General features: G+C 38.6%; 1 long non-coding RNA gene across 1 annotated transcript; it reads left to right on the top strand.

The window, feature by feature from the left end:
- The first annotated feature begins 812 nt into the window (after positions 1-812).
- LOC116480079 (uncharacterized) lies at positions 813-12,275 on the top strand. Its single transcript, XR_004251193.1, has 4 exons — positions 813-1,288; positions 8,505-8,614; positions 9,798-9,995; positions 12,018-12,275. It is a non-coding gene; the product is annotated as an uncharacterized LOC116480079 (long non-coding RNA).
- The last annotated feature ends 2,325 nt before the right edge of the window (positions 12,276-14,600 follow it).

Raw genomic sequence — 14,600 nt, 5'->3', positions numbered from 1 at the left:
CCCGGGCTGCGCGCGGCGCTTGCGGGCCAGCTGGAGTTCCGGTGGGCGTGGGCTTGGCGGGCCCTGCACTCGGAGCGGCCGGCCGGCCCTGCCGGCCCCGGGCAATGAGGGGCTTAGCACCCGGGCCAGCGGCTGTGGAGGGTGTACTGGGTCCCCCAGCAGTGCCAGTCCACCGGCGCTGCGCTCCATTTCTCGCCGGGCCTTAGCTGCCTTCCCGTGGGGCGGGGCTCGGGACCTGCAGCCCGCCATGCCTGAGCCTCCCACCCCCTGTGTAGGCTCTTGTGCCGCCAGAGCCTCCTCGAGGAGTGCCACCCCCTGCTCCACGGCGCCCAGTCCTATCAACCACCCAAGGGCTGAGGAGTGCAGGCGCACGGCGCGGGACTGGCAGGCAGCTCCATCTGCAGCCCGGGTGTGGGATCCACTGGGTGAAGCCAGCTGGGCTCCTGAGTCTGGCGGGGATGTGGAGAACCTTTATGTCTAGCTCAGGGATTGTAAATACACCAATTGGCACTCTGTATCTAGCTCAAGGTTTGTAAACACACCAATCAGCACCCTGTGTCTAGCTCAGGGTTTGTGAATGCACCAATCGACACTCTGTATCTAGCTACTCTGGTGGGACCCTGGAGAATCCTTTTGTCCACACTCTGTATCTAGCCAATCTGGTGGGGACGTGGAGAACGTTTGTGTCTAGCTCAGGGATTGTAAACGTACCAATCAGCGCCCTGTCAAAACAGACCACTGGGCTCTACCAATCAGCAGGATGTGGGTGGGGCCAGATAAGAGAATAAAAGCAGGCTGCCTGAGCCAGCAGTGGGAACCCACTTGGGTCTCCTTACACTCTGTGGAAGGTTTGTTCTTTTGCTCTTTGCAATAAATCTTGCTACTGCTCACTCTTTGGGTCCACACTGCTTTTTATGAGCTGTAACACTCACGGTGAAGGTCTGCAGCTTCACTTCTGAAGCCAGCGAGACCAGGAGCCCACCGGGAGGAACGAACAACTCTAGACGCGCTGCCTTAAGAGCTGTAACACTCACGGCGAAGGTCTGCAGCTTCACTCCTGAGTCAGCGAGACCATGAACCCACCAGAAGGAAGAAACTCCGAACACATCCGAACATCAGAAGGCACAAACTCCAGACGCGCCACCTTAAGAGCTGTAACACTCACCGCAAGGGTCCGCGGCTTTTTCTTGAAATCAGTGAGACCAAGAATCCACCAATTCCGGACACGATACCAACTCTTTCATGCCATGAGAAGCCTCCTTAAAAAATTTCTGTGATTAAATAACAGGTAAATATGACTTACCACCTGCGCTAAACTTACCAGTTATTATATATACTACAGGATATTCTGCTGAAAAATGTGGGCAAATATAGGTGTGTAAAAAGTCCCAGTATTAGTGGGGTGGGGAACAGAGAATCTATGGCTGGTGATCACACCTGAAGCTATTATGTGCTCATTCCTGCTGGTTGACGTTTGCTATGCGGCAAGTGCCTCTGTCCCTAAACACCATATTCTTCCTGAAATCTCTAACATGCTCACATCCGATTTCCAGATAGAAGGAGTTAGGCATGCAAACATGATTTTCATCAGCTAAGTGTTGACATGTCGCTAAAGTCTTCAGACAATTTTCTGTTCCTGTAAATATTCCTCACCTATTACTCATATGACAACTGTCCTCCTTTCATCCTCTTTAAGCCCTGCTCAAAGAAACTACTCAAAGAAATTTTCATGAAATCAACTCACCAGGCAGAGAGTACCAGAGTACACTGTGAGCTGGATTGGGGACAGCCTGTTTTGTCACCATTGTTTCATTAGCGTTTAGTAGAGTTCTCAGTGCATATGTGCTCTAGGCACACTTAAGAGAAAAAAAAGAAATATACGCTCAGACCCTATTACACACTCAAATAAAACAAATTTCTTTATTCATTTTAATAGTTTCTAAACGTCATTATACTCTTCGATTAGTAGGATAATCTTCAGAAAATCAGAGAACTAAAAAGGCATTATTAGGATTTATTTAGAGTTTATAGTATGAGTGTTTTTTAAATTTCTCATTCTCTCTCCTTTGCTTTCTATTTACTTACTATTTGTTGAGTACTTATTATATGTAAGAAAAACTATACTAGGTGTTGTGGATTCCATAAATTTAGTAGTCAAATTTCCTGAAGATTCCAATAAAGGTTTTCTCTTTTCTTTGAACAAATACACTTAACCACCCCCTAAAAACCCAGTGAGTAGTGTTTATACTGTCTTAATCTTTTTGGATGCTAAAAGCAAAATATTCCTAAGCTGAGACATTCTCTACAGTAAAGCATAATTTTTCCCAATTATAAGAAATTTAAGAGATGTTAGGGAAGAAACTATAAAGACATATTTTATATCAAGAAAAGCTAGATGTTTTCCATTTTAGTTGATGTTATATATTCTGGGCACATTCCCGGACTGAAAAACAGAAGTATACTACATTTCTAAGACACGTTCCCCAAAACAGCTTTACAAAGAAGTTCATGTGATCCTAATTACCATCGTATCAAGTAGGTGGGTGGGTATTAATAGATCACTTGGGGGTATGAAAATCATAGTGCAAACATATTGAATGACTTCTCCAGCATCAACAGGGAAGTAACAACAGCCTCTTTGGAAGGCACCCCAGTACAAAGGATTTGAGAGTCATAAAACCTGGGTTTGAAACTGTGTGATTTGGGGAAGTTACTTAATATCTCTCTCTCCCTCTTTCCCCATGAAAAAGAAATTAGGTTGAACAATTTGAAATTTCCAATATGCAACATTTTTGACCTACAAAAATGGCAATTTCATGTGGTTCAACCTCATAATAATGTTAACACTTAAAAGAGTTGTTCTAAATGTAAAACCCGATACTCTATTTAAAGCATTTAGCACGGAGCCTGGAATAGAGAAGTGCTAGACAAATGCTGGTTCTTTTTGTCCTTCCAGTGTCAGTCCTACGGCATCAGCACAATTCTGTCACTCACGTCTCAGCCATTCCTTGTAAGATTTTAGACAATGCAAAACACATTATCTAAGTGTATTTTATTTTATAATATATTCACTAAAATATCAATACATTTTGAAATTTCAGGAGGTAAGAGAAAAACAAGCAGGTGTGTAATTACTGCTGATTTTGTAGCTTAATTCAGCAGTGTAAAGATTTTCTGTCTACTTCCAAGCAGGGTCATACCTGTCTTGAACTTACACATTCACAATAGTCTCAAAACCTAAACCAGGAGACTCTAGGCTTGCTTTTGGTTGTAGTTGAATAATACTGTGGATTAGTAGCCAAACATTTCTTTGAAACATTCAGTGCGAGCTAGGCAATATAGATCTGGTGTCTGGGTCTTCCAGGAAACTGACAATTTTAGGAAAGCCATGGAGGGGAGGAAAATGAAACAAGGTAGAGAAAGCTGTAAAATGAAGTTGATGCAGAACTGGACAAACCCAACACCCAAAATTTTCAGTTTACATGTTCCTGCATTCTCCCTACCTTCATCCTTAAGAGTTTCAAGAGACCAAATTATCCAAAGAGCTAAGGACCCTGGATCCAAGAATACTGTTTTCTGTCTGGTAAGGACACATTTTTTTTTTTTTAATCTGTGAGCTCAACTTCCAAAGGGCATTTAAATCAATGAGAAAAGAAACAGACTATCCAGGGAAATCAATTCTAATAATCAATCGGGTAACAAAGGTCTAGCCATTTATATTCATAAAAGTAATTAGGAGTCTTGAGCATTTAAGAACATGAATGTTTTTGTTAAAGGAAATATACATTAATTTTCATATTAATTCATCTAAAACACAGATCATGCTTTTGTTGAAATTATTTTCCCTCTTTCACTTTTTACCCCCTTTCTCCATGAGCATTCATTCCTATGGACTTGCTACAGTATACTAGTCACAGAGCCATCGGTCATTAAATAACTATTTACTGATTCTCCTACTTGTACTCAGCACTGTTTTACAGGCCAGATGAACAATAAAGAAATCTTTTGTAATGCTTCCTGATGTCTTTTTTATCCCCTTCCCTTAAACAAGAATCTCAGTGTTTTATAAGCTTGCAATATCCTCCAACAACTGTTGCCTAATCATCTGTTGCTAAATCAAAGCTTGATGAGATGAGCAGATAAAAATACAATCAGGGTGTGGTCATATTTCCCTCAGCAGAGGCCTCATATTACACCACATTTGAAGAAGTAATAGACAGTGATTTTGTAGGCTGTCTCAGGCTCAGCTCATGTTCTGTTTGTGATAATTAGAACTTGTGAACCTCAAGAATGAGCAAGAGTTCTTTTTGCTTACTTCTGCTGTCCACACAACCAAAGGTCTATCTTCTTATCATATACTAACAGCAAGGAGAGTGGCCTTTAGAGACTGCGTGAAGCCAATTAAATAGGAAAGGCTCATTTATAGCATAGTTTTCAGCATGCTTCTAAACTAGTAGCTGTTCAGAACCTGGAAGAATATGAATCAAATTGCGTATTTTGAATTGTACTAGTCTGAATCGACTCATTACTATGAATCTTGCAAATGTTCCCTTAAGCAATGAGGAAGGAGGAAATATAGAAAGTAAATCTACTTAGTAATATAAAAGGCAACACTAGCAAGGCCACACTCTCAAAGAAATTAGTCGGTAAGTATTGAATTTTTACACTGTGTAAAGTTCCCATCCATGTAAAGGACAACAAGGCCCTGTTGTTTGACAAACCATTTATTCAGGATCATTGGTATCGACTTGTAGTGAGTCAACAAAAGTAGGGAGTTCACATATTTCTTCTTCATTCAATAGAAAATACTGTGTCTCCTTGGCAACTGAGATTGCTTGGTTGATTTTTCCCTTTGCTTTCTACTTATAAGGTACAAACAATGAGGGAGTCCCACCACCTGTAACTTGGGTTCAGAAACAGATTTCTCTGCCTCAAATCACTGAAATAACCCATTTTGTGTGAGGGCACAATTTTGTGCTTTATTAGATTTATATAGCATCTTTATGGTCAAGTCTCAGACAAATGATAAAAAGTAATTCAAATATAGAAAGTAGTTTTTAATGCCTGAGTTATGATCTCCTTGTTCGGAGGCTCCTGAAATGCAAGTGAGTAAGAATTATCACTGTTAACGAGCAAACAATACACTTTATTTTCAAACATAATCAACTTATGTAATGAAACAACTGAGTAAAAACATAAACACTTTTTCCCCATTAGGTAGAGTTTTCTGAGAACTCTGGAGTTGTGAAAATGACTCTAAGCTCAAGCAAAGAGGTGTAGAGTTACATCTCTCTTTCTACATTGGCATTGGTGATTAAAGGAAATCAGGATGAGCAGATGGTGCCTAAGGTACCAATCATGAATATCCACTTTTCTGGAGATAGAATATCAAGTGCTGGTGTCGTCTCCCACCTCACCATTGCTACTTTTCTCCCACTTCATTGATCTATCTCCTCCATGTCAGGCCCATGTGAGAGCTGAGGGCTTGGTTTCCTCTGATGGAAAGAAGACAAATAACAGTCTTGACCTGGGGCTGTAGAACCAGAGGATTTGCAAAGGCATTATTGCAATCAATATCCAATCACGTCAGTTTCCTTGTATATGTGCTGCAGAGCAGTTCCCACTCTGTAGGTCTTTTGCTGGGTCACAATTTGACATTTCATCTTTATACTCTAGGAAACAAGTGGACTCATGAATTTGAAGGGTTTTGTTTTCCTCCCTTAGAGTGGTCCTCTTACTCCTCTTCTCATTGGCCCCTAATTTTATTCCACCTGTGGAGACACTCCAGAATCAAGCCTTGGGTTATACTGGGTAGCTGACTGTGCAGATAGGACAAACCATGATTTGTAATCTTCCTTCACTGGTACACTGCTCAAATACCAACACTCACGTGCTTCCTATTGTTGAAGGTTTCACTCTGTAATACTAAGTGCAGTAATTGCTCCTGTAGTAGGTTCAACAGTGTCCTTCAAAAATTCATGTACACCCTAAACCTCAGAATGGGATCTTATTTGGAAATAGAGTCTTTGTGTATGCAATTAGTTAAATAAAGATAAGTTTACTCTGGATTAGAGTCAACCTATTAAGGACTTTATAAGAGGAGAGGACACACAGAGACACAGGAAAGAAAACAATGTGACAACTGAGACAGACTGGAGTGACGCTGCCACAACCACTTTCTTGCTAGGAAGAGGAAAGAAAGGATTCTTCCATAGCGTCTTTAGAGGGGAGACAGCTCTGCCAACACCTTAATTTTGAACTTCTGATTTCCAGAATAGTGACAAAATTAATTTATGTTGTTTAAGCCATTCAATTTTTTGTTTGTTTGGCTTTGATTTACTTAATCTATTTATTCATACTACATAGATAATTATTTACTTTTTCTTTTTATTAGTGATGTCCTCTCACAAGAATTTAAGCTTCAGGAAAGCAAGGATATTTGTGTGTGTGTATGTGAATGTGTGTGTGTGTATATGTGTGTGTATGTGTGTCTGTGTGGTTTATTTCTATACTCTCAGTGCCTAGAATAGTGCCTGTCACATTAGATGCTTAATTAACGTTTTGAAATAAATGGAAGGAGGGGTAGATTACCTATATCAAAGCTCTTCATAGAACATTCAATTCCAGAAGATAATGGATAAATAAGGGGAAATATGGGACCCAATAATTTTATCCTCAGCCCATTCATGTATAAAAGCAACAGAAAAAGATTGTTAGATGTGAATGATCTCAGAAAATATAACATGTATGACCATGTTTTGAAAACCTTCCTGATAACAAAATTTACCCAACTAAGATGTGGTTCACAGTACAGAGCTTAAGAATGTGGAAGCTGCTTTCTGAAAAAACATAAAGTAAACATTAATTCCCTTTTAATTATGGCTAAGGCAAAAAAATAACTATTAATATGGCTTTAATTAAATTTATTAAAAATGCAAATGTTATAAATTATTAAGAAAAGCTGTACAATAGAAAAAGCAGTAAGTATTATAAATTTGGTCAGTAGTTCTAGAACATAATAGTAAAAATCAGAAGGGACAAGATTGTCCTATGTTCCTAATTTTTCACTCTGGGAGACTAAATTTTGTTGCCCAAAATCCTCTTATACAACATTGGTAGTAGTGAAAATTGGTTAAATCCTGTGAGAGGGCAATTTGGCAATATCCATAAACTGTTAAAATATATACAAAAATTGATTGCAAAAATTATTCTAGTTTTTCACACTAACGCTAAATGCCCTACCACACATAACTTGGATTCAAGTTTGCTGTGGCCAATGGAATAGTAGCAAAAGACACAAGAGACTTGAAGAAACATTTACATGTTCCACCTCCTTTCCGTGGCCCTCAGTTTCACCATGAAAACACGCCCAAGATGGGCTTCTAGGAGAAATCCTGAGGCTTTCTAGGCCAGCCAACAGTCAGTCAACCCCCAAACATATGGGAGAACCCAGCTAAGATCAGCAGCAACCCCTAGCCAACCCACAGCTTACTTACAGCAGACATGTGAATCAATCCAGCCAAGACTAAAGGAATCACTAAACCAATATGTCATCCTATGAATAATAGTAAATGTTCGTCTTAAACTATTACAGGAAAAAAACCTGATATATGAAATTACCCTGTGAGTTTATATTAAAGACACACTTACCTTCTCCAACAAGAGTTGTAACAATTTTTTTCTCAAGGTAATATTTTATTGTAGCACTGTTTGCAATAAGAAAGTAATTGGAAACTGCAGAGATGATCACCAATGAGGTATGGGTTAAAAATCTTTTAAGCTGAAAGCAACAAATGTGACAATTAAAAGGCACAAATTAGATTTATATATTTTACATTATCACAACTTGTATTACTAAGTGATAAAAATGAGTTGCAAACTAATAGATAGACCTTTATATTTTACAAATATGCATATGAAAAAATGTTTGCAAGTATGCACAAACTGTTAATAGTTATCACTTCAGAGGAGTGAAAAATAGGGTGAAAATCAGAATTACTTTCATTTTTTAGTATACTTAAGTACATTTTAAATTCTCAATTATATGCAGGGATTTTGTCCTTTAAAAAATAGGAAGGACTTTTTTAAATATAAGGAAGACATTTTCTGTGAAACAATAAACTACTCAGTATATACTTAATGTGCATGAAGTATGAAGTAGGAATACATCCATTGACATTCTTGCATTTACATACCACTTTCCTAAATGTGAACTCACTTTTCTGACTTTGCTAGGGCTGAGAAATCATCACTACAATATCTGTAAAACTGGATTTATTAAGTGCATCCATATTGTTTATGAGTCATAGAAAATATGTTCATTTTCCTATCCATGTTAAAGGCTGCTTGGAGGATTGATGGAGCATTGCTCGGAAAATGTTCTGGAATTCAGATGAAGCTGTGTTAGTATAAATCATTACTGGTTACCATATACTCACACATACTTAGGGGATAAAGATCAGAAATTACTTAAATGTACTTTGTCTTCTTCAATCTTTCTGTAGCAGCATATGGGCCAAAATCTCCTGAAAGTTAAGCAGGGAAGCTGGAGAAGAATTCCTCCTTTTCTTGCAGATGAAATCTCGTGATATAGCGGGGCTACCTGGCCAAGAAGGTAAGTCAGTCATCCAGCAGTGCTTGCAGAGGGACTAAAAGGAATTAGGATGTTCGGAGCTGTATATTAGGTGCTGCAGGAAGGAAGAAAAGATCTAATCCATAAAGGGGTCTTTGACCCTGGGGAATGGCAGTTGGCAATTACACTGCTTCTCAGTTACATCCTGTGCTGCCCCAGGTTTACTTCATGGTCACCCAAACTTTCTTTGCCACAGCTTTTGTAAAACTTCTACTTACTACTATGTATCGTCATCTTTTGGTAAATATAAATTCTGGTTAGGAGAACTAAGACAGACAGGAGAGCTGTCTGCACACTGTGATTAGGCATGCATCAGTTCAGAGCTCCATGCTGCTAGCTCCTGTATTCCACTGAGCTCCTAGGGAGGAAACAGGAAAAGGTAGGAGAACTCACCTGTCCAATTACAACCTACTCTGCAGTACAAAGTACTGCAAATTCCACACAGTGTATCTCTGTGATCGAAGGAGCCCTCGTAAAATCTGAGACATCCTAGTTTTTGATTTGCTATCCAAAACAAATCTGAACTTTTACTTAAATATTGTTCTTTTTCCTTCTTGTTTCCAAATGAATAGTTACACCAGCAAACTTATTGGCTGAAAAGTTGTTTCCTACATTTGCACTTTGAAGTGCATCAGACAGTGATGTGTTTGGATGTGGGTCTTGTTGAGTTTGGTTAGTGAGTTATTATTGGCTGGGATTGCAGTGGTCCTGCCAATGGAAGAGAAGTAGGTGTGCCAAGTACTGTCATGTTCACCTCCGCCTTTCACAGGGGCATATTTAGCCCTCAGTTGGTAAGTGAACTTTTTAACAAGGGTTTAAGAGGTCGTAGAGTCTGTGTAAAAGACAAAAGTCCAAAAGTGAAGCAGAAGGAATCCAGCTTCTTATTTAGGTCTGACACGGGAAGCTTCTGGATTTGATAGTGGGTGCACTGAACTTTGCATCCCAAGTCATAGCCCTTGCTCTGCACTACCTTCTGGTATGTTGTTTTTCAAGTTACTTAACCTCTCAGGGCCGCAACTTACTTATTTGAAAAATGAATTCTAGAATCACAGAGTTGGATACAACCTTAAGGGCCAATTAGTCAAACTTCCTTTCCAGAGGTGTTCTGCATGGTCTCAAATGTGTCTCTAAACTATAGCTTCCTGAAATTTCATTATTCTTATAGGAACACAGAGGATAACAAAGAAAATTCAAGGGACTAAATTCCCTCTCCACCTCAACCACCAGCATTGATAACTCCATCACTTATGTACTGCATCAAGCCGTCCTCAGAGGTGAGGAAGGTGCTGTCCAGACTAGAAGCATGTGTCCCTCTCTCCATTGCAAGATGGGACATAGAGAGGAGAAAAGTGGCAGACAATAGGTTGGTAGAAAGCAGGTGTCACCATACTGCTCTACACACAAACTGTTAGGCCTAGATTTTTCTTTCTCCTTCTTGCTTTAAGTCTCTATCTAGTTTCCCAAATCCTGCTGCTTTTCCATCAATGGTAGGAAAATATTAGCCATGATAACCCTTCAAACACCCTTATAAGGCTGTGAATTGAATGTACCAAGGGAGATACCTCTCTGATAAGCGACAACTCCAATAAAATTAGTAAAAATATTAAGATTATTGATTATCTTGAGCCAAGAAAATGCAGGGGAAACAATGGAAAAATACCTTTAAATAATGAAAACAAAAATAAAATAAGGGCTGGTCTATGCACTACTTCTCATCAAGTCTGTAAAATAATACCATCAGAAAAGTGTTCAAAATTCTCTGTAATCAAGGACTTCTCCTGCTGGTTAGAATGCAAAATAATGTGAAAGACTTTTGATCCTCTAGTAATATACAAGTGTATAATTTTTATTTTTGAGACAGGGTCTTGCTTCATTGTCTAAGCTGGAATGCATGGCATGATATTGGCTCACTGCAGTCTCTGCCTCCCAGGCTCAAGCAATCCTCCTGCCTCAGCCTCCCAAGTAGCTGGCACTATAGGATGCACCACAATGCCTGGCTAATTTTTGTATTTTTTTGTAGAGACAGAGTTTTGCCATGTTGCCCAGGCTGGTCTTGAATTCCTGGGCTCAAGTGATCCACCTGCCTTGGTCTCCCAAAGTGCTGGGATTACAAGCATGAGCCACCACACTCAGCCTATATTTTTCAATATGCATGAAATTATATAGTTTGGATGTGCTCATTTTACTATATTAAAGTATACTTCAATAAAAAACCAGTAGGCATGAAAACATAATATTCTTTCATTTTTGTCTTCATCTGAAGTTTCAAGTTAAAATGCAGGTTATTCAGTAAAAGGAATTGCAATATTCTTCTCCAGTGCCAATTAACCAATCTCCTCAGACAGAAATATCTTGAGATGGTGCGAATGCAAATCTCAATTTAAAATCATTTTAGAAGATTGAGACCATGCCCACAAGTGCTTCAGAATGGGAGGTGCCAAGACTTTCAATCACACAAAACCCTGGCACTTATTTTGTTGTGTTATAATCCAGTCTTTCTGTACCTAAGCTTCCTTCATAAAAGACAATCTAGCATCATGGTTAAAACACAGATTTTCTACCACTACTACTTACATTCTTGGTGACAGTGGGCAATTTAGCAGACTTCTCTGTGTTTTAGTTTCCTCAACTTTAAAATGGGCACTGTTATGGGTATAATTGTGTCCCACAAAAAGATGTTGAAGTCCTAACCTCCAACACATATGAATATGACCTTATTTAGAAATAGAGTCTTTACAAATGATCAATTTAAGATGTGATCATAAGGGCAGACCTTAATCCAATATGACTAGTGTCCTTATAAAAAGGGAAATTTGGACTCCAGAGACAGATACATACCAATGAGAGACAATGTGACACAGGGACCAAACCTACAAATCAAGGAACATCTGAGGCTACCAGAAGTTAGGAGAGAGGTCCAGAACAGTGCCACATAGCCCTCAGAAGGAATCAACTCTACTAACACCTTGACTTTGGACTTCTAGCCTCCAGAACTGTGAGGCAATAAATTTCCCTTCTTTAAGCCACCCAGTTGTTGGTACTTTATTATGGCAGCCCTAGGAAATTAACATAGGGAATGATATGGTTTGGCTGTGTCCCCACCCAAATCTCATCTTGAATTATAGCTCCCATAATTCCCACGTGTTGTGGGTGGGATCCAGTAGGAGAAAATTGAATCATGGGGGCAGTTTCCCCCATACTGTGCTCGTGGTAGTGAATAAGTCTCACAAGTTCTGATGGTTTTATAAGGGGAAACCCCTTTTGCTTAGCTCTCTGATTTTCTCTTGTCGCCTCCATATAAGAAATGTCTTTCGCCTTCCACCATGATTGTAAGGTCTCCCCAGCCACCTGGAACTGAGTCCATTAAACATATTTTTCTTCCCAGTCTCAGGTATGTCTTTATCAGCAGCATGAAAAGGGACTAATACAGGGACCAGTGATAGCATCTACCTCATGGACTTTTTATGAGAATTGAATGATTTAATAAATGTAAAAGACTTAGAACACTGCCTCATCTATTATAAACAGTCAATAAATATTAGTATCAATTTTCATTGAATACTAATCAGTATAACTATAATGTTACATTCATGAATAAGACAAAGGCTGGGACCCAAAAAGTGAGATAATTCACTCAGACCTCTTCATCGTTTTCCCAGTTGTCATCCTTTGCACCTAGTTCTGTAATTAAGAGAGTCTTCTCAGCTTTTTCTTAAATCATGTCTTTTCCTCTAGTATGGCAAATTTATAATACTTTTCCCCCACTTGAAAATGTTTCCTCTTTTTTCCCACTGTCCAGTCCCCCCATTAACCCAACCGTCTCTCACATACATACCAATTTTAGGACCCAAACTCTCAGATCTCACCCTATTCACAAATCAAAACTTTATCAGACAGATCTAAAACACTTCCCCTGAAGGCATTTTTAATCACGAATAAAGTGTTATCACTTTCAAGGATAGTATAATTTGAATGGACATCAAAGTCTTAAGATCAAGAATACACTCTGCTATCAAAAAGTTTTAACCATAAGCTAGTGGTTAATACAGTCTTAGAGGGAAGAGGTTAAGGAAAGCAGACATTGTCTTTCCTCTTTCCTAAACTTTCCCCAGTTCTAGATCTACCTTCTATCAATTTTGCTACTTTGGTAATTAAACTCTTAGCATAAATTCTACCAAAGCACACTTTGGTTTTTAACTTTCATAGTAGAAGGGATAGAACAAGTATCTCTCACCTAATAGAAATCCACTTAATGGAATTTAAAATCAAAGAATGTGAGTGAGCCACCAATTATTTAAATACCAACTTGAGTATACTGAATGTAAACTTCCAGTGTTGCCATGTGGACTCTGCCATCTTGTTCCTATTGCAGGTCCCTTATCTATCAATGGCTTAGAAATGACCAAACTCTTAACAATCAGAACTTTGCAAATATTAAATAAAAACTGTTTTACAAACACCCCAAGAGACATTACAAATCAAGCAAACTGAAAATCATTTTATAGAATGCATTACCCTCCATGGTCCCAGCAGAAAACAGGTGGCATGCTAAAATTGGGCAACTTAAGGAGGATTTAATTAAAGAACTATTTGTAAAGATGTGGGCAAGATATATGGGAAACATGAAGTTTGATGCAGAACCAGCAGTTAGTAACTATTAAGTGCTTCTACCACCTGTAGCCTGAGGGGCAAGGTAAGAGAATGGTTATCAGAACCAAGATGGAGAGAATTGTGTAGACAGGGTTCCCTTACCAACACTGTGATCTTCAGTCAGGATGCAACAAGCTCCTGGAAATTCCAAAGGTAAGATAAACATCCTAACCTCTGTCTCCTCCCTACTCACTATGAAGTATATCCCATAGGCTAATCTCAACTGGAAACCAGAAGGCTAGAAATCTTATTGATGTGATGTCCAGGGATACAGAGCATATGAAGGATGCAGAGAGTGGGTCAAATGGAAGGAATGTAGCAGAACATGTAAATTTGAGTAAGTATTTGATCTCTTTGAGCCTACGTTTTTCAATATTTGGATTCCAACAGCCAGCCCAGTGCTGACAGAGTCAGCAAGTTCTTGAGTGGGATTGTGTCCATTAAATAATATATATAAAATAGACAAGCTCTATAGCTCCTTTCAATTACAACCTTCTCCAATTACTATTTTGTTGATTGTCCTCAAATATTATTAAATAATCATGCCCTGACTATAATAAAGAAGACTTCATCATTGCTGAGGATGAATTTCACACCCCAATCTTTAACTCTATGTTCTGCTATCTCTTCCATCTAAAAATACAAAAACTAATTGTTCAGGTGTTACACAATGAGATGTCTAAAGAGAAGAAAGACTAAAATATTTAGGTGAGGACATGAATGCAGGATAGTAGGGGAGAAAAATTGCTTTGATCGTAAAGTTAGGAACATTAAGGATATTTGAAGGTCATGAAAGTTTAACCTATGATATACCATAATAAGGAGAGATGGGAATAACTTCTGGAAATATTCCTTTATTTTTCAGTTCCTTATTTCAGTAAATTTTTTGTGTACTGCTCTTGGTACTCAAAATGGTACTCTTAGTAGATGCTCACAACTGTTTATTAAATTGAAAATTACTGCAAATATTTTATCAGAAATACATGATTTTGCATTTACTTATATAATTTAAAAATTGTGCTACTTATTTTATTTTCCCTCAATGTTTAACTTAGACATTTTCAATATCTCCCTTAATAAAAGATTGTATTTTTCTAGCAATAATTTCATTTCTTAGCAATTATTACAAACATAGGTACAAACTGTATTGCATAGTGTTCTTACAGAAATAAGCCAACAAGAGCCCTGTACTTCTTTCCAGAGAGTTGTTTCAAAACAGCTTTCTCCTCCTTAAGCTCCTTCATTGGTAAAGAAACATCACAAAAACGTTTTGAGTCATCCAATTCACTTTGTAATCAGGTCTCCAGTGCCATAAACT

Source organism: Hylobates moloch, unplaced genomic scaffold (assembly GCF_009828535.3).
Source record: "Hylobates moloch isolate HMO894 unplaced genomic scaffold, HMol_V3 SCAFFOLD_3, whole genome shotgun sequence".
Lineage (NCBI taxonomy): Eukaryota > Metazoa > Chordata > Mammalia > Primates > Hylobatidae > Hylobates > Hylobates moloch.
Note: the sequence above shows the minus strand (reverse complement) of the source record. Positions and strands in the feature narration are given on the sequence as shown.